This window comes from Podarcis erhardii (assembly GCF_964252035.2).
Source record: "Podarcis erhardii genome assembly, chromosome: 11".
NCBI classification, from domain to species: Eukaryota; Metazoa; Chordata; class Lepidosauria; order Squamata; family Lacertidae; genus Podarcis; species Podarcis erhardii.
In genome coordinates, this window is record NC_138501.1 from 25916544 (window position 1) to 25936186 (window position 19643).

The window sequence follows — 19643 nt, forward strand, 5'->3', positions numbered from 1 at the left end:
TCAATGAGACTGTAATTGCATATTGACCTAGGTGGTGCCATGGAAAACATTTATTCCTGTTCTGAAAAGGATAAATTGAATCAGATTACTGCCTAGTTGCACTTGCAGGGGGACAAACATCCTGACATTGGAGAAGGAAAGAAGCATTTAGATATAATGCTATCCAGGAGCTTCTTCTTCCTCGCCTGTCCTCTTGTATGCAGAGATTAGAATTTTGCAACCATGGTTTGTGACAAATCATATTTGCTATGTCATCTAAACACAGCAAAATATGGTTTGATCAAACCTCCACAGGTGCTTGATCGTGGTTTGTAATCTCAATTTGTCTGCAAACTATGGTTTGCTAGAAATGATGGCTTGAAACTTCTGATCTTTGCACTCATGGGGCTGTTACAGAGCAGCCTGATTTCTCTGGAACTCTGTACATGCCCCAGAACTGTGTGTCCAATTGGCTTTGCAATGAGAGTGCCTTTGGGGTAAATCAGGGAAACTCCATGTGTGCAACTGGTTTCTGCTTGTGCCAGTCACAAGCAGTAGTTTGCGAATGCTCAATTGATGCTCCAAAAACTCAGCACCAGGTGTAATCCAGCAACACGTATAACTCAACCACTGATTATACATCAAGAGTGTATCGAGGCAAACCATCAAGTGTATTATTATAATAATAAAATTTATATCCCACCCTTTCTCTCAAAGAAGCCCAAGGCAGCAAATACACTAACGATAAAACAAACACCTAAAAGCTATCCTGATACAGATGCATACAAGGAAAGATCTCTACTTAAAAGACTTCTTTGGGAGAGGAATGTCTTCAGGAAGCACCAACAACAGCAGAGACTTCTAATATTTCATGGAAGCTAATTCCAAAGGGTAGGCACTACAATTGTTGTTGTTGTTTAGTCGTTTAGTCGTGTCCGACTCTTCGTGACCCCATGGACCAGAGCACACCAGGCACTCCTGTCTTCCACTGCCTCCCACAGTTTGGTCATGTTTGTATCTTCGAGAACACTGTCCAACCATCTCATCCTCTGTCATCCCCTTCTCCTTGTGCCCTCCATCTTTCCCAACATCAGGGTCTTTTCTAGGGAGTCTTCTCTTCTCATGAGGTGGCCAAAGTATTGGAGCCTCAGCTTCAGGATCTGTCCTTCCAGTGAGCACTCAGGGCTGATTTCCTTAAGAATGGATAGATTTGATATTCTTGCGGTCCATGGGACTCTCAAGAGTCTCCTCCAGCACCATAATTCAAAAGCATCAATTCTTCGGCGATCAGCCTTCTTTATGGTCCAGCTCTCACTAGGTGCTACAATACTAAAGGTTAAATCCAATATTCTGTTAGTTAGACTTTGCTTTGGGCACCTCACTGGAGACTGCAGTGAATAAGAACAGAATAACTTAAGGTGCCTGTGGGAAGTCAGCAACCAGGATTCAAGTACAAAACCTCCTGAGGTTTCCAGCAGCTGGTATTTAGAAGCACTCCAGCTGTGGAGGCTGAGAATAGCCATCACAGATAGTGGCCATTGATAGCCTTCTCCTTCATGAAACTGTCCAATTGTTTTTAAAGCCTTGCTATGCAGTTCATATGCAGAGATATATCCCACTGGTTCTCTTCAGTCCACCATTAGGACATGTTGAATTTCCCAGCTTTCAAATTCCAAAAATGAGGGCTGCTAAAAAGTTGTAAGATGACTTGAGAATTCAAATTATATTTTGTTTAAATTAATATAATTTAGTTTCACTTGGTAAACAACTACATAAAAATATTGACCTTTTTATATATTTTTGTGGAATTTCCAATAATGTTAAACTTTTCTTATTAATTTTTGTGTGTGAAAAATGTATAATAATAATAATAATAATAAATTTTATTTATATCCCGCCCTCCCCAGCCGAAGCCGGGCTCAGGGCGGCTAACAACACTAAAACAGTACAGCATTATAAAACAGTATAAAAATGGATTAAAATGAGTTAAAATCAAAATTGATGGCAACCATAAACTAAAGTTTTGTAAAGATTGCCAGAGGAGGGAGTCAGGCTGCGCCCTGACCAAAGGCCAGGTGGAACAGCTCTGTCTTGCAGGCCCTGCGGAAAGATGTCAAGTCCTGCAGGGCCCTTGTCTCTTGTGAGAGAGCGTTCCACCAGGTTGGAGCCGCAGCCGAAAAAGCCCTGGCTCTAGTTGAGGCCAGCCTAACCTCTCTGTGGCTTGGGACCTTCAAGATGTTTTTATTTGAAGATCGTAAGTTCCTCTGTGGGGCATACCAGGAGAGGCGGTCCCGTAGGTACGAGGGCCCTAGGCCGTATAGGGCTTTGAAGGTTAAAACCAGCACCTTAAACCTGATCCTGTACTCCACCGGGAGCCAGTGCAGCTGGTATAGCACCGGATGAATGTGATCTCTAAGCGAAGACCCCGTAAGGAGTCTCGCTGCAGCATTTTGCACCCGCTGGAGTTTCTGGGTCAGTCTCAAGGGCAGCCCCACGTAGAGCGAGTTACAATAATCCAGTCTGGAGGTGACCGTCGCGTGGATCACAGTGGCTAGGTCAGGGCGTGAGAGGTAAGGAGCCAACTGCTTAGCTTGGCGGAGATGAAAGAATGCCGCCTTTGTTATAGCTGCAATCTGCGCCTCCATGGAGAGGGAGGTATCGAAGATTACACCCAAACTCTTAACGGACGGTGCTGGCGCTAATTGCACCCCCGCAAGAGATGGGAGTTGCCCCCTCAGCCCCCTGTCGTCCCGTCCCAGCCAGAGGACCTCTGTCTTCGAAGGATTTAACTTCAGCCGGCTCCCACGTAACCATCCAGCCACAGCCTCCAAGCATCTGATCAGTGTGTCTGGGGCAGAGTCCGGGTGGCCGTCCATCAACAGATAGAGTTGGGTGTCATCAGCATACTGATGGCAGCCCAGCCCAAAACTCCGGACAAGCTGGGCGAGGGGGCGCATAAAGATGTTAAAAAGCATTGGGGAGAGTATTGCACCCTGGGGCACACCACACACCAAGGAGTGGCGGGATGACAATTCCCCCCCAAGCGCCACCCTCTGTCCCCGACCGGAGAGAAACGAGCGCAGCCATTGAAGGACTGTGCCCTGGATCCCCACGTCGGCAAGGCGGTGGTCCAGGAGTTCGTGATCGACCATGTCGAAGGCTGCTGACAGGTCTAGAAGAATCAGCAGCCCCGACCCGCCTCGATCCAGCTGCCTGCGGAGATAATCTGTTAGGGCGACCAGAGCCGTCTCAGTCCCATGACCAGCGCGGAAGCCGGACTGGAATGGATCCAGAGCCGATGTTTCATCCAGAAACCTACCAAGCTGTTCAGCAACCGCTCTCTCAATCACCTTACCCAGGAATGGAAGATTCGAAACCGGGCGGTAATTGGATAGATCTAAGGGATCTAATGATGTTTTCTTTAAGAGCGGGCGCACCACTGCCTCCTTCAGTTCCCCTGGGAATGTCCCGGTGCCAAGGGACAGATTGATGATATCCCCCAGGGGGGCCCGCACCTCGTCTGGACACGCTCTAATCAGCCAGGACGGGCACGGGTCGAGAGGACATGTGGTGGGCTTTCCAGCTCGGAGGAGTCTGTCCACATCGGCTGGGGATATCCGGTCAAAGTGGTCCAATACTGAACCCGAGGGCAGTCGAGGGGCCTCCAGTTCCTTTATTGTATCCAAATTGGCAGGGAGGTCATGGCGGAGCAACAAGACCTTCTCCGCAAAAAAGCTCGCAAATGCCTCACAGCTGTGTGTCAAATTGTTGTTTAAATTTGGCTGTCCTTCGAGGGACGTTAAAGACCGAATTATACTAAATAATTGCGCCGGGCGAGAGCTAGCGGATGCAATGGAGGCCGAGAAGTAAGACTTCTTAGCGGCCTTCACTGCCATCTCATAGGTTTTCATAAAAACCCTATAAGATGTTCTTGAGGCTCCGTCACGGGCACCCCGCCATACTCGCTCTAGCCGTCTGAGGTCCCGCTTCATTTTCCGGAGCTCCTCGGTAAACCAGGGAGCCCGGTTTCTGCGGGGTCGCAGAGGGCGCTTAGGTGCGATCTCATTGATGGCTGCCAGGAGCTGGGTATTCCAGGCCTCAACAAGCTCAGTCAATGAGTCGCCAGGGGGAGAAAGGTCCCGCAAGGCTTGACGGAATCTATCAGGGTCCATCAGCCTTTGCGGGCGAGCCCAAGTTGGCTCGCCACCCAAGCAGGGTGGGGGTGGAACGTCAATCCTGGCTTTCAGGGCATAGTGATCAGACCATGGCACCTTCATCGAAGGAAACATGATCACATCTATACCGATGCCAAAGATCAGATCCAGCGTGTGGCCTGCTTGATGTGTGGGGCCCGAAACAAACTGGGAGAGCCCTAGTGTCGCCATGGAAGACACCAGGTCCAGAGCCTGCGAGGAGGGAGTGGCATCAGCATGGATGTTGAAGTCCCCCAATACCAATAGGTTAGGGAACTCCAAGGCCCAGCCGGCCACCGCCTCCAGCAGGCCTGACAGGGTGGCTGCTGGTGCGCTGGGTGGCCGGTACACCAGCCAGACAGCCAAGCTCACCTCGGAGCCCCATACTAGGCCAACACATTCAATGCCGGGGATCGATGGCGATGGTAGAGCCCTGAAAGGACAATCTTCCCGGATTAATAACGCCACCCCTCCCCCCCGGCCCACAGTCCGCGACTGGTGGAGGACGGAGAAACCCGGGGGCGCCATCTCTCGTAAGGTAACAGTATCCCCTTCGCGCACCCAGGTCTCAGTCACACATGCCAGGTCAACCCCCTGCGAGGTGAAGAAATCTCGCAGGGTGGCGGTTTTGTTGCCTATAGACCTGGCATTGCACAACACCAGTGACGGAGGTGAGTAATCCTTGCTCACCCTACCCTCGTCTCTCGGGATGGGGCGCAGATTGGAAGGGGTACGAGCATATCCGTATCTCGATCCCCTTCGCCTATGACATCTGCCCCCACCGCCATACCTCCCTTGCCCCTCCACAGTAGGAATCCCAAGCCTCAGGCTCACCTCCATTTACAGAATATAAAAGCAAACAAACAAAAACAATTATACGAAAATAAAGCCAATCCCCACCCCACTCCACAACCACCCCACCCCAACCCAAAATAGACCAAAACAAAATAAAAATACATGGATAAAAATCACCGCTTATGGTGGTACAACAAAGCAAAACAAAACAAAAAACCCACACAGTTTAAAACATATAAAAACACTTCAAACAGCCGCTGCCGCAGCACCAATGTCCCCAAAGGTGCGGCAGTGATGAGCGTAGGCCCCGCCCCAAGGCCTGATGGAGAGTGGGCCTGCAGGGGGAAGCCCTCCCCACACGCACGGCGAAGCGGCAGCAGTGGTGTTCCGAGGCCTCCTTGAAGCCTTATATGCTGAGATGGAGTCTGGGGCCCGCCCCCAGGCCCAAGATGGAGAATGGGCTTGCAGGGGGAGCGGTCCTCCCCAAGACTCACCGGCAAAGCGGCAGCAGCAGTGTCCCGGGCCTCCTTGGAGTCTTTTATGCTGAGGTGGAGTCTGGGGCCCGTCCCCAAGCCCAAGATGGAGAATGGGCTAGCAGGGGGAAGCCCTCCCCACACGCACGGCAAAGCGGCAGCAGTGGTGTTCCAAGGCCTCCTTGAAGCCTTATATGCTGAGGTGGAGTCTGGGGCCCGCCCCCAGGCCCAAGATGGAGAATGGGCTTGCAGGGGGAGCGGTCCTCCCCAAGACTCACCGGCAAAGCGGCGGCAGCAGTGTCCCGGGCCTCCTTGGAGTCTTTTATGCTGAGGTGGAGTCTGGGGCCCGTCCCCAAGCCCAAGATGGAGAATGGGCTAGCAGGGGGAAGCCCTCCCCACACGCACGGCAAAGCGGCAGCAGTGGTGTTCCAAGGCCTCCTTGAAGCCTTATATGCTGAGATGGAGTCTGGGGCCCGCCCCCAGGCCCAAGGTGGAGAATGGGCTTGCAGGGGGAGCGGTCCTCCCCAAGACTCACCGGCAAAGCGGCAGCAGCAGTGTCCCGGGCCTCCTTGGAGTCTTTTATGCTGAGGTGGAGTCTGGGGCCCGTCCCCAAGCCCAAGATGGAGAATGGGCTAGCAGGGGGAAGCCCTCCCCACACGCACGGCAAAGCGGCATTAAAATTGCATTAAAATAATTAAAAATAACCACCAAGTGCTAGCGGTTATATTATATATGCCCGAGTATAAATGATGTCATATCTGATATCATTTCAGATAATGCTCTCAGAAAACTTCTTTGGTTTTCTGAGAGGAATTTATGTGCTTTTTAATCAAACCAAGCTAAATGTTGTCTGATCACAAAAATAATAGCATATTTTTAAGAGCCCTCGCTGAAGAAATTTGCAAAAATGAAGTTTCACCTGTAAAATAGCACACCCTATTCCCCATGGATATCAGTAGGATGAAAGCCTGACTAACCATACTAAAGGCTGCAATCCTACACAGTCCTGGCTTATTGAAAGGTGGCATGAATTATAGTCATGACTAACTTGCACTGAGTTCAATGGTACTAAAGCATAACTTACTTCCTTTGGATATGAGTCTTTTTTGACACTATTCCCAGATGCTGGTTACAGTGCCTATTAATTCTCTGAGCATCATATTTGGGAAAATAATAAAGTTGAACCACTGCTGTAGAAAATAAATGGTACATTCTTTTTATGGGAAAAAGGATGTGGGATATGATTTCTGACATTAAAAATGTTCTCTGGTTATGCTTCATGACCCCTTTCTGCCTCCTATGTTACATTTAAGAGGGTGTAGAACTGCAAAGGAGATGGAAGTACAGGAAAAAAACTATTCCAAACTGTACTGATTAAAATAAATTTACTCATAAAAAAAGACAGAAGTGTAAATTGCAGTATCCCAGAGCAGCAGTAACTTATACACAAAGAAGTTATTTTTGAGTTTAGTAGAGGAAATAATCTACTATCAACAAGGGGTAATTGCCTGACTGAACTTGTCTTTACATCTCACATAAACTGTCACCTTGAGTAGGAAAGAGAAATATACCACATATCAATTCTGGAAAGATTTTTGAGACGTCCCTTCAAGTTTAAAGGCTGCTCTCCCCACCCCCACCCTTTGTCAGCCACCTGAAAGAAAGAACATTTACACAGAACATATCTAATCTCTGTTCTTTTCTTATCTCTGAATGGTATCCCAACACACCACAAAATTCATAAACCAGGCAGCTGAGGGCAATATGAGAAAGGATCCATTTTAGATTGGAACAGCAATTCCAATCTGAGATTTACCTGTGGCAGTCGCAGGTGATACAGGTTAGCTATAAAACTCTTTGGATATAATTTAAGGAATTATTTGAGTCAAGGAGTCTAAGGGACTTTAGTCTTTTTTTCTGATTTGTGAGTACATGCAGTAGAGCTGAGAAGAGGGGAAAACACAATTTTGTAATGTATTGACTCATATTTTAAATCAATCATCTATACCAACTTTCACCAACCTGATGCCCTCCAGGTGGTTTAGACTACAGTTCACAATCATCCCTGCCAGCATGACTATGCTGACTTGGGATGATGGGAGTTATAGTCCAAAACATCTGGCAGGCACTAGGTTGATGAAGGCATGTTCCTCCTATTCGAAGGTTTTACTCCCTCTCTTCCCTTCTTGTCTACAACTCTGAGATTTGCTGAGCCAGCAGTCACCCAGTCATAGCTGTCAAGCGTCCCTTATTTGGCGGGACAGTCCCTTATCCCAGCGCCATGTCCCGCTGCTGTCCCTTATTGATGATGTCCCTTAAATTTCCCAGGTTTCAAAGGAAGCAGCTCCTCTCCCTCCCTCCTTGCTGGCCAGGGAGGAGGGAGGCTCCAACTGTGTTGCTTGGCAGCATTGTTCACCCAATAAGAAGTCTAAGAACGACTGGGGGGTAGAGCTTGCATGCCTTGTGCTGATCAAATCAGCTGTGTTGCCTGGGGACTCGCCTTTGCTCAGCGCTTCCCAGCGGAGAGGTGATGGTGGTTTTCCTTGAGGCTTGAGGCTTCGTTTGGCTGCTGGCTGGGCTTTCTGCCTTTGGCTTGGAGGGGCTCAGAAGTTGAACATACCTGCTTGGAAAATCACTTATTTTGGCTTTTGATCCCTTATTTTCGAGGCTGCTGGTCCCTTATTTTCAAATCTGTAAGTTGACAGCTATGCACCCAGTACTGCCCAGTGCAGAAAGCACCTGAGGGCAGTAGTGGATGGCATGGTAAGGCAGCAGCACTTACCTGATCTTCCAAAAGCTCAGTCACTGCTGCTTACTGGAGGCAGAGCGGTGGTCAGCGAGGTGCAAACAGCAGTGCTGAATTGGCTCCACAGGTGCTGAATTCACCACTGTCTCATCTTTCCCTCTCTCCCTCCCAGTAAGCATCAATGACTCAGTTTTGGGAGGTCGGGTAAGTGTCATTGCCCCAACACATCATGGTCCTCCAGATGTTCTCAGATTCATTCATACATTTGCATTGTCACATTTAGCTTGACCCTCACTTTCTATTTTAAACGTTTTAGTGTTGGGCACAAGTGCACCAACTTTCCTTCCACCCCCCTCTCTCATAGCTACTTTGCAGAAAGTAAATATTGCTGAAAATATTGCTTAGATTGTAATGATTCTATAAATAAATGCAATCAAATCTTTGATGTGAGATCAAACATTCTTTCAGACTTGCACAAACTTTACACCACTTGATGTTTGAAAAGTGAGGCATATACAGTATCTATTTTTCTTTTAGGTCAAAAAGGGAAGCTGTTACAATCAGTTTATGGACACAGCTGATACAGAGGCTAGCTCAAGGCAGTCTATTGCCGTGTAAACAAATCTCAGGTGAACAGCCTTTAGCAATGTAGAATAGTGTCTGTGTGCATGTACACAAACAGGCTCTGATCCTTGGTGTAGGAATAGGAGTGTTACAAGTACTTATCATATTTATCTGTGACATATTGGAGTGTATGTGTATGAGCTGAGATCACAGCCAAGGGAGGGTATAAGGCTACCTGCTGTTTTTGCTTTACCTGGTTAAAGGCAGAGGAAGCTTTTGTAGTGATGGCCACAGCACAGTGGAAAACCTTATTTCCTCCTCTGCACCTGCAGCCAGTCACTATGTGATTGGAATCAATGATGGCACCTAGGTTTTTGCGCCACTGCCAACAGTTCAAAAGTCAACAAAGACACAAAGCATGTCAGTTTCAGTCTTATTTTGATGATCAGGACTTTACGAGTCACCTATTTTTGGAAGCATAAGAGAATATATCTGAAAGTCAAGGGCAATTCTTCTTACAGAAAGAAACACTATGAATGGAATTCATCAGGGAAGCTGGTTTTCTTTATCAGCATTTTATGTCAGTCACATCAAATTTGGTCTAGGAAATAGAACCATTCTTATTCCCCAAGTTTGATCTGTATGGTGTTTGAAACTCAGTTCAGGCTTGTCATTTCTCTATGGGAACAATAGTTCATTTTCCTGCCATCATGATTCTTGTAGTACAGATAATAGTAGCTGAGGCAGTATTATTTAGACATTGTTACACAGTAATAACAAAGGACAATTCACTAAGGAATTAATAATAATAATAATAATAGTAGTAGTAGTAGTAGTAGTAGTAGTTTTGGGAGGTGGGAATAATTTTTGATATGTGGCATCATTATTAAATATGTTGGTCCCAAACCAATGCACATTTATATATTTTCAATTTTTATAGCCTGCTTTTTACCACAGATGGTCACAAACTGGTTTACAAAAAAATCAATAGAATAATTCATCCGTCAACTAACATGGTGTTCAAAACAGACAAAAACCACAGGTAAAGAAACATAAACCCCATAAATAGGCATAATGTAACTTACTTTAAATGCCTGCTGGAACAGAAAGGTCTTCATAATGTAATTTATATGCTGCTTAGTGTCAAGAGAGGCTTCTAAGCTGTTTACAAAGTGAAAACCAGTTAAAATATAAACATTCATATATTATTTGCACAAGAAAACAATCCCATTAAGACAGCAGAGCAATTAAAGCAGTTAAACAATTAAATCTGTTATGCACAGTCAACATTCTGATTAGTGTGACTTAAGAAACACCTAATTTTTTGCTGGCTTGTGGTCACTCTTTGATGTTATTATTCCTACAGTGACATTAAAACAATATTTTAACCTGGTGTAGAAATTAAAAACCTGTACACATATTGGAAGTGGCAAGAAATAGGCCACAGCTAATATATTTGTACATTAAATTAAGAATGGTACACTTAAAAAAGCAGGGCCAATAATTATCAAGGAATTGCTGCCTGTTATAAAGCTGTTGATCTATTCTGCTCAGAACAGAAATCTACAGCCTCCATGCTGTTTGTGAGGATTTTTTTGGGCGGAGGGAAAAGCCTGCCAAATCCATACCCAAAGCCAGAGTATATAAACAGTTCACCGACAACCTTCTCCCCAAGAACGAGCAAATGATATAGATTTCAGAGATAAAAACATCTGAATAAAATATACCTCGTATGCAAATGACAAGAACACATTTGGAATCAGATGGAAGATTGAAAGTTTTTTCCCAGAGTGAACAACTGTAAGATTAAATATGAATCACTCTTTCTATCTCACAAAACCTGCAAATATTGTTCAGCTTTTATTAGTGTGCGGCAATAACAGGGGAACAGGACAATTCATGCTGGGAGCTACACTGGTGATAATTCTTAGAACTGCACAGTATCTCTCTGTTCTCTACAATGTCAAGGCTGAAAACCACAGTAAGGAATGAAAAGAACACTGTTTCCACATAGCAGAAAGAAGAAAAGAAGAGGCTCAGAAGGTGGGCTGGCTTGGGTGGTAAGGATTAACTATCTGTTTTAGTATAGCCTTTTTTCCCTTTCCTTTTCTTTTTTTAAAAAAAGAAAATTATATTCAAAGTAAACACTCCGGTTCAGCTAAAGTTAGTTGTAACATGCAGCACAATTTTACTGAGGAGTAAGTTCCATTTACTTCATTAGAATTTACTCCCAAGTAAGTGTGCACAGAATTGCAGGCTAACTTCGACTGGCAACAATGGTATTAAATTTAATCACAAATTATTGGTCTCACCGACTTCAATGGGGCTAATTTTAGTTGGCTTGGGACAAAGCAAATAATCACTTTGCATGTTGAAACAGCTAGACTGCCATATTTTGAGAATGTTGGTGAATATCTTTATATCCAGTAATACACTCTCTCTCTCTCTCTCTCTCTCTCTCTTTCTCTCTCTCTCCCTGTGTGTGTTATCCAAGAGCAACTCCTCCAATACCAGCTAACTCAATCCCTAAGATTTGGTGGGTATGGAGTTTTGTTGATGGCTGCTGCTAGGTTACATGAATCAGGGATATATGGCACAGAGACTTCTCTGTGGTGGCCCCCTCACTTTGGAACACCCACCCACCCACCTGGAGCTGAGTTTGTTATCCCTTTTTTACATTTAGTTGATAGAGATTCTGTTATTTTAATGCCAAATGATTCCTGTGTTTGAATGGTTTTGTTATTTTATAGATAGTAATGGTTATTTGTGTGTGTTTTATTTATTTGTTATACATGGTTGTTTTATCTTTTATTGTACATCATATCTGTGCTCCTTCTGAAGGAAGTGTGATTCTTAAACTTAATAAATAAATAACAACAATAAGTGTTTTTTGCTTATTTTTTGGGCGGCCTGTTATTCCTGACAGAGAATGAGGAGATTCACATTTAAATATAAATTGAATCATGCTTCTCTCCCATCCCTACTGACACTAAATTATAATAGTTGCTGTTATTATTATTATTTTGTGTTTATGTACCTCCTTTCCTCCTTTAGTTAACAGATTTCTAAACTACCTTTCAGGATAAATTAATCTCCCAAGTTGGTTTATAAATTCATTCCCCGCATCATTTGCTATCTTCTATAAATGAGTTACAGTTTGAAATTTAATTTGTAAAATTAATGTAGGATATTAATAACAAAAACTTGTGATTGAGCCAATCAGCTTTCTTTGGATCAACCAACTGAGCTGTTGACTGATGTCACAGCTAAATCTGAATCTAAATTATTTTTATTTCTTTAAGAACAGATTTCATAGAAACAGCAGTCTACTCATTTCATTTTTGTAGAGAAAGTCCAATTCATATAATGAGAAATGTTAGGCTCACATTTACTAAAATGTTACTATGCTGCACATAAAATTTCTAAAGAATATGAGCTGGAGCACAATGCCCTATCTTTGTATCTATTTTAAGTTACAGCAGCTACATAATTCTTTTAAATGCTCCTACAATATTTTTGTGATTTCTCATATAGGTTCTAATGCACCTGAATTGATTTTCTCCTTTGGCTTGCTTCAGGCCAAAACAATGTGAACTGAGCTAAAGATGACCACAAGCCCAACTTCCTACGGTAAGTATATCTCTATTTATAAAGCATACATCATAAACATATACTGCAAGTCTTTCCAGAGGGGGAAAAAGTCCATAAAATAAAATCTGCAAAATAAAACGACATTTTAAAAAAGAGATTGCGGCAATATGAGTTGAAACACCTCCAGTTAAATGAATACATAATATATATTACATATAAAACCTATTAATCCAATTTAACAACATTCAATGCATTTATGCTAAGAAACAGCTAAAAAGCACTAAATGGAATTTACAGAGATGAATAAAAAGCACAATTACCAACTAGACTTGGGAGATTCCAGTTGGTAAATGAGTCTGTGAAATTGCCTTCTGTTAAAAAAGAGTATTAATGGCTATGTTAGCACTTGACTAATATTTTATGGTGCAGACTGTTGCTAAATTAAACCCTTTGTGTGTCTTCCTACAGAGACACTTAGTTATAGTTAGAATGGTTGTTTCCTGTTAAATACCTTTAAGAGTTTGCTGTGGGCTGAAATCCTTGCCTCAGCTTTTCTGTATGTTGTAACTGTGTACATGTTACCTTTCCTACCTGCTGAGAAGATTCAGGTGGTAAAATGTCACACAACCTTAGTATTATTGGGGTGAACAAAGCATCCAGGCCCTGCTTGCTGTGAAGAACCCTGACACACATGCAACGCTCCACACACACATCACTGCAGTGTCTGTATAGCAGGATGGGAACCTGTTGCCCTCTAGACATTCTTGGACTCCTTCAGCCAGTATTCAGAGATAATGGGGGCTATAGTTCAACAGCATCTGAAAGGCTGTATGTTCCCCATCTCTGATGTATAGAGAGATGTATTACCTCGTCCATCTTGCAGTGTGGATGTGAATAGACACCAGCATCCATCCTTGTAGGCCACATGCCATGTATGGTTAGTGGTTTATCTGAAGTGAGACAAACCATGAGCCTGTATTTGAACAAACCTCTAAGCAAAACTAGGTATTAGTGCAGCAGGACCAGGAGAGAAGTGAAATGGCCAAGATCTTTGCTATGAATACCTGTACAATTGCACATTCATGCTTAGTCATGGTTTGGCTTAGCGCTGCATGTGAATCAGGTCAAACTCCTCAAACCATAGCAGTATCATATTCTGACATTTTCTCAGTATGTAGGAAAAAAGCCTCTTGTCATAAATCACAAGAGATACGTACCATAAAAGTTTGTCTTGCAATTAGCACACCTTTATTCTAGCACAATGCAAGTCTGTGTGGAGCACTTTGTCTCAATCAAAATGACAGCATATATGTTGGGTGAACACTGTGTGATTGATTATTAAACAAGCATAGTGTAACATGTGTAAGCTTTAATAAATGCTTGTTCGCTAGCATGCATTTATGCCTATCAGCAATAGCTCAAGTCAGGTAGTAGGATAAAGCTTTCAAGAAGAAGGAAAAGTTGCTATTGTGGTGTAAGAAGACTTGAAACACCATATGAAAATGGTTATAGAAGGAAAGCAGCTTTGTAGATATTCATTGATATACGGTAATCCACATCAAACATTGATTTAAATAGAATGTGCATTTTGTATATGATTGGAGGTTTTTTGTACTTCAGCAACTCTATTCTGATTTGCAGACAGACAAATGGACAGTGAACCTTTTGGAGGACTTGCCTTCTGTTGCTGTCTGGATAAATAAATGATTCCTCCACTGAAATGATCTGGGAAGCCTGCATGTGTCAGGTATCCATGTGCATCTGGATCTTTTGGATTGTCCATTTATCTTCTACAAGACATTCTGCCTGCAGTAATGCAGTACAAAGAGAACACATTATATTTTCTGTGTGTTTTGACCAGGCTCACAAGAAGCATTTCCTCTTGGATCGCTTCAGTGGTTATTTAATAAAGCTACCCCACCCCAGGAATTGGCTTGACGGACGCTTAATTCGATATAATTTTCTCATATATATATATATTGTTAAAGTTAATGGTTTGCTACAGGAAGACGAACAACAAACAGAAAATTCCACTGGCTGTTGTATATGATACCTGACTCACAGAAGGAGGAAAATCCACAGTAATGTACTGAGTCATCATTGCTAACAGAAGCATAGCTCTTTTACAGCAGCAGTGAGATTGGTTTCAACTGGAGAAACGCAGCGGGCGGTTCGCAGAGTGATCCTCGAGCATGCTGGGGAAATGATCCCTGGTGTACGGCCAACTGCAGTTTGTAACATCAGAAGTACTGCCTCTTAGAGCATCTGCAGCACGAGTTACAAACAGATTACAAGAAGTGTGTACGCTCCAAGCTGCTGTTACATGAACCATATCTTCTGTATAGCCCAGAGCAGAAGAATTAAATTGTGCAATTCTAATTAGAAACAGAATTAATGCTGTCTACTGAGGATGGAAGGAAGTGAAATAAGCTAGTTAACGACAAGCAGGCTCTTTGGGATTTTATAGGCTTTACCTACACACTGGAGTTGCACCGATCCGAGGGTGCTTCGTTGGGGTAACCCCTGAGATATTTCGAGCCGAGTCATGACATGAACACTATTGACTAGGTTTGTTAGGAGTGACATGGTCAAATAATATTGTTGCATAATATTCTTTGTAGCCTGCACTGTGTGTTTGCAATGTATCCTGGTCACAAAATGATGACTGGTATGATTAAGAGGTGGCCCTACTGATTGTTTATCTCATTAGGATGATTTATATAGTATTTTTATATACATTCATAACAATGACATAATGTCGTGAAGGCATGAATATGCAATGACAATGAGATGCAACTAAAATAATGGATCCATAAAAATAACATTTTATTGTGGAAGAGGATGTGGACCCCTCTCTGTCTAAGGAAGGGGAAAGGGGAAAGGATTTCTGCAGGGAAGCCAAACTCTCCATTTCTTAACCTTATCAGGAGGAGCTGAATGAGTTATTTGTCATTGTGAAAGATTCTTAATGCCTCCTTTATCTGCATATGAATATTCCCTATACATTATTAGGCTCACAAATGCTCCTACTAAATTATTGAGTAAAATGCAATATATATAAAACAATGACCCTTTTTAGGAGTACAGACTTTAAACATGTATATGCATCTGTGCAAATAACTTTCTATTTATTCAGTGATCTTAAATGAGTTTTTGCAGCAAACATGCAGACTTTTAAAAATATTTATTGCATCATGGGTGTGTGTGTGATAATAATGGGATCAGAACAGACATGGAGGGGAAATTTAACCCTTTCTTCCTTTGCTGCTGTGTGAAGAAAAGCTTTCCTCTTGGACCTAATTTAGCTTGGGGCAGGGGGCGGAATTGCATATTGGCACCAAAAGATATTTCCCTTGGGCTGCAAATTGCAGCTTCAGAGAGGCATCTTTTGTCCAAACCTTAGCATGGAGATATGGAATTAAACTTTCTCTCTCTAACCCTGAGGCTGTTTGGGCTCCCCCACACCTGCTTCTTGCATAGCCAAAGAACTGCATGCTATTTGTATTTAGGCAATTCTCATCAAGCCTAGGTTGACCTTTAGTTATTTGAAGGATGGCTGTCTACTGAGGAAAATGTATCATTTTCATGCTCAGAATTTTACTTTTCTTTTCTGTTGGAATGCTAGGGTGTCCGGTCTATGTTTTATATTTCACCAGGGTCTGGAATAATTTCAAGCCAGACCTTCCACAAAGCTCTAGAGACCAGGCCCTGAGGCAGCCGAAGACCATTTTCTGGTGGGCTTTAGTCATGCCTGGTGTTTATTTGAGTTTGTTCTAAAGTCACCATACTTTGTGCACAGAGTACATCTTATAACTATTACTTCACATTCTCTGGAGCAAGAGCTTGCTGAAGACATTTTCCAGCCTGAGGAGGATTAACAAATGGTGCCCCCCTCCCAAAGTTAAGATGCACAGTACCAGAGGCCAGCCAAGTTATTTCAGCACCTGAAGCAGTAGATCCCACGAGTACCCCTCTCCCGTCATGACAGTAAAATACAATACGGTGGTACCTCGGGTTACAGACGCTTCAGGTTACAGACGCTTCAGGTTATAGACTCCGCTAACCCAGAAATAGTACCTCGGGTTAAGAACTTTGCTTCAGGATGAGGACAGAAATTGCACGGTGGTGGTGTGGCGGCAGCGGGAGGCCCCATTAGCTAAAGTGGTACCTCAGGTTAAGAACAGTTTCAGGTTAAGAACGGACCTCTGGAACGAATTAAGTTATTAACCCAAGGTACCACTGTCATACATTAAATACTTGACAATTTGCTGGCCTTTCATGACCAGCCCAAATCAGCTGCTTGAGACCTAATAATGGCCTAAGAACACAAGAATAACTTTGCTGGATCATGCCATCATGCTGCTTTCACAGTGGCCAGGCCCAAACAGTGGCAAGCAGGACCTGAACACTCTCCCTGTGTAATGGGAGGGCCGGCTCTGTCAGAAATGCAGCCTTGACCCTGGAAGTACATTAGGTTGCTAAATGCAGATTGAATCCTATCTGAACAAACCCAGAATAAGTCCAACCATCTGATGACTACCAGGAGTTTTGAAGTTAAGATGAAAATGGCTGTAAGCATTTGTTCTTGCCTAAAGGCAACCCAATTGATCTCAAGGCAGGGCGAGACCGCCTACTCCATGTAGCAAAGTAAATTCATTAGTAGCTACATTTGTTGCTTCCTCATTGCTCCTCTTCAAAGAGAAGCATCAGCTGTGTTTCTCCAAGATGGCACCACCTTTGAGAAAATGGCCACCCTAAGAAGTCAATACTATTTTAGAAGCTCCCCACACACAGTTCTTCACAAGTTTTTGTGTGTGTGTGTGCGTGTGTAATGCTCCTTGCCCATAAGAATGTGAGATGCCCAAGAGTTGTATACCCATTTCAACATCAACCTGCCCACTTGAATGTACTGTTTGTCACTACTGACATGGCTCCCTCCATATGTAAGTCCTGGGACAATTTCACCTAAAAGAATCCCTGAAAAAGGACTCAACAGAAAAGGCTGTTGGTTGACTTTGTTCTGGACCAGCAAGGCACTTGTGACCCACAAAGTGATGCTAATCTTCAGTTTGGGAAGTAATGCAAAAAATATCAAGGAAGTGTGTGGCAAGTCACCCAATGACTGAGTCGCATTTTCAGTTTGGGTGATCTGATCCACAACAGTATAATATAATTTTCAATAATAAAGATCCTTTGAGCAATAAAATGATAAAAAAAAACTTATATGGCCATTAGCTGCTAATGGAACAAGTTGAATGGGGACAGTAACTCCATAGTACGTATCCAACATTTGTATTATAGTATATTGATAATGAATCCTAGAATACCCATTTGAACCATCAGTATTCTTCTGTTTGCCCTGTGGGAAATTAGAATCCATATCATATGCATTATTTGTACATTTCTATACCCATATGTGCATAAGTATATTTAAGTTACAAACTAAATAATGGGCTTTACTCTGATTTCAGATTTTTAACACACTCATGCACTTCTTCATTCTTCCCATCAATTTAGTCTTGGTGTTTTTCTACATCCCTGAATTAAGTCAATAATGTCAATTACTTACCATAAGCATAGTAAATACCATTCTGATACAAGTTATTTGCAATGTGACTTCCTCATCTGTATGCATTATTGTGCTAGGAAAATTAAATGAAACCCTTGATTTGGAATCTGAAACAGAAGTAATGATCCTGTTTACTGATTGACTGAAGTTGGGTTTTTTAGTTCCCGTTTAATAGCAGAAACAGAATGAAACATTCAAATAAAACAGTGTGTGTTTAACTTATTTAAGGAAGCATTCATTTATATACCCAAGTCATGCCATAAACGCTGTCCCTTTTCATGGTGGTGATAATTCTACATATTTAATAATATAACAAACTCACTTTAGCAGAAAAGTGTCCATTTTATTATTATTTCCTAAATGAAGTTCATTTTCAAATACTGTTTTGGCTCTTGTTTAGGAGTAGATGTACAATTGAGAATGCATGGCTATAAATGAGAGTTGTTTTAAAACAGGAGATGGCATATGTTGAAAATGAGCTAGAGGTAATGTCTTGGTGATTAGGCCATATATGTGTCATAAAGTCAGAGAAGCATAAGAGGTCCCTTTTAATTCTGTAGTGCTTATAAGAACCACTTTACATTTCAGCACCTTGTAGCAAACCATATACTAAGCTATTTATTTTGCACCCTACTGATTACTCCATAGCTGTGGTCAATTAAACCATACTGTTGTTCTAGCTATGGTTTCTGGGAGACTAGTCTTCGGATCGTTACTTAATGCTAAGCAATACCTAATTAGATGCTGTTATTGCTAAGATAACCTAATTGTTGGCTATTGTTTCTGTGCTGCTGCTGCTGGTAGCTAGCTTTGATTATCCACCTGCTAAGCTTCTGAAAAACTTAATGCCTTTTCCCTTTCCACAATTTCACTTTTATTGTAGAAGATCTACAAAGCATTCATAATTCTCCTCCTTCAAACATTTCCTTGAGGTTGTGGGGAGTATTTCCCCCACCCCCCAAGGAATAGCACCACTAAGTTTTATGCGGATGTGTTCAACGATGACTGTAACATGTAGCTTGTTGCTGTGTATTGCATCAATCTGGGGACACATTTGTTCATACTGGAACTTCAGTCCAAAACATATAGGTTGCTCTATAATACTCAGCAATAGAGCATATGCTTTATGTTCAAAAGGTCCAAGGTCCAATCTCCGGTAACCACAGATAGGGTTGAGAAATACCTCTGCCTGTAACCCACTGCCAAGAATGTAGACTACACTGAACTATGCATTGAACTATATTGCAATAGTTTGGTGGTATAAGGCAATTTTCTATCTTCCTACCATAGCCACAGAAGCTGAGTCAATTCAACTGACTTTGTGGTAGCTCAAAACATTGTTAGTCTAGTGTTATACGCTGTGATTTTATGGTGGTGCTGTAGTTTTTGCATCTGCTTAGATGTTTAATTCATGGCCACTACCGGGGCAAGATATAAACATTTCTATTTAAAAAGTCAAACTTTATGTTATGTCTTGGCAAAGATAATAGGAAATGAGTGCCAGAATGAAATCTTTTCATTAGTACAATATGATAAAAGAAACAATTAATGATAGCATTGAGGTGGCCTCCAAGTTCAACAAATCCAACTCTTTGCAGAATGCTGGCTTTCACTATGATTGGGTTGTGTTTTTTTGGATAGTGGTTGTTTATTTATTAAATGCCTTCTGGAGATAACTCTCTTTGCCAGCATCAGTTATTGCTCACCTTTATAAATTCACTAACCCAGGCATA

At 42.7% G+C, this 19643-nt stretch overlaps 1 long non-coding RNA gene across 1 annotated transcript; it reads left to right on the plus strand.

The window, feature by feature from the left end:
* Positions 1-11213: 11213 nt before the first annotated feature.
* On the plus strand, positions 11214-17030 carry LOC309352237. Its single transcript, XR_014161179.1, has 3 exons — positions 11214-11286; positions 12285-12380; positions 13983-17030. It is a non-coding gene; the product is annotated as an uncharacterized lncRNA (long non-coding RNA).
* The last annotated feature ends 2613 nt before the right edge of the window (positions 17031-19643 follow it).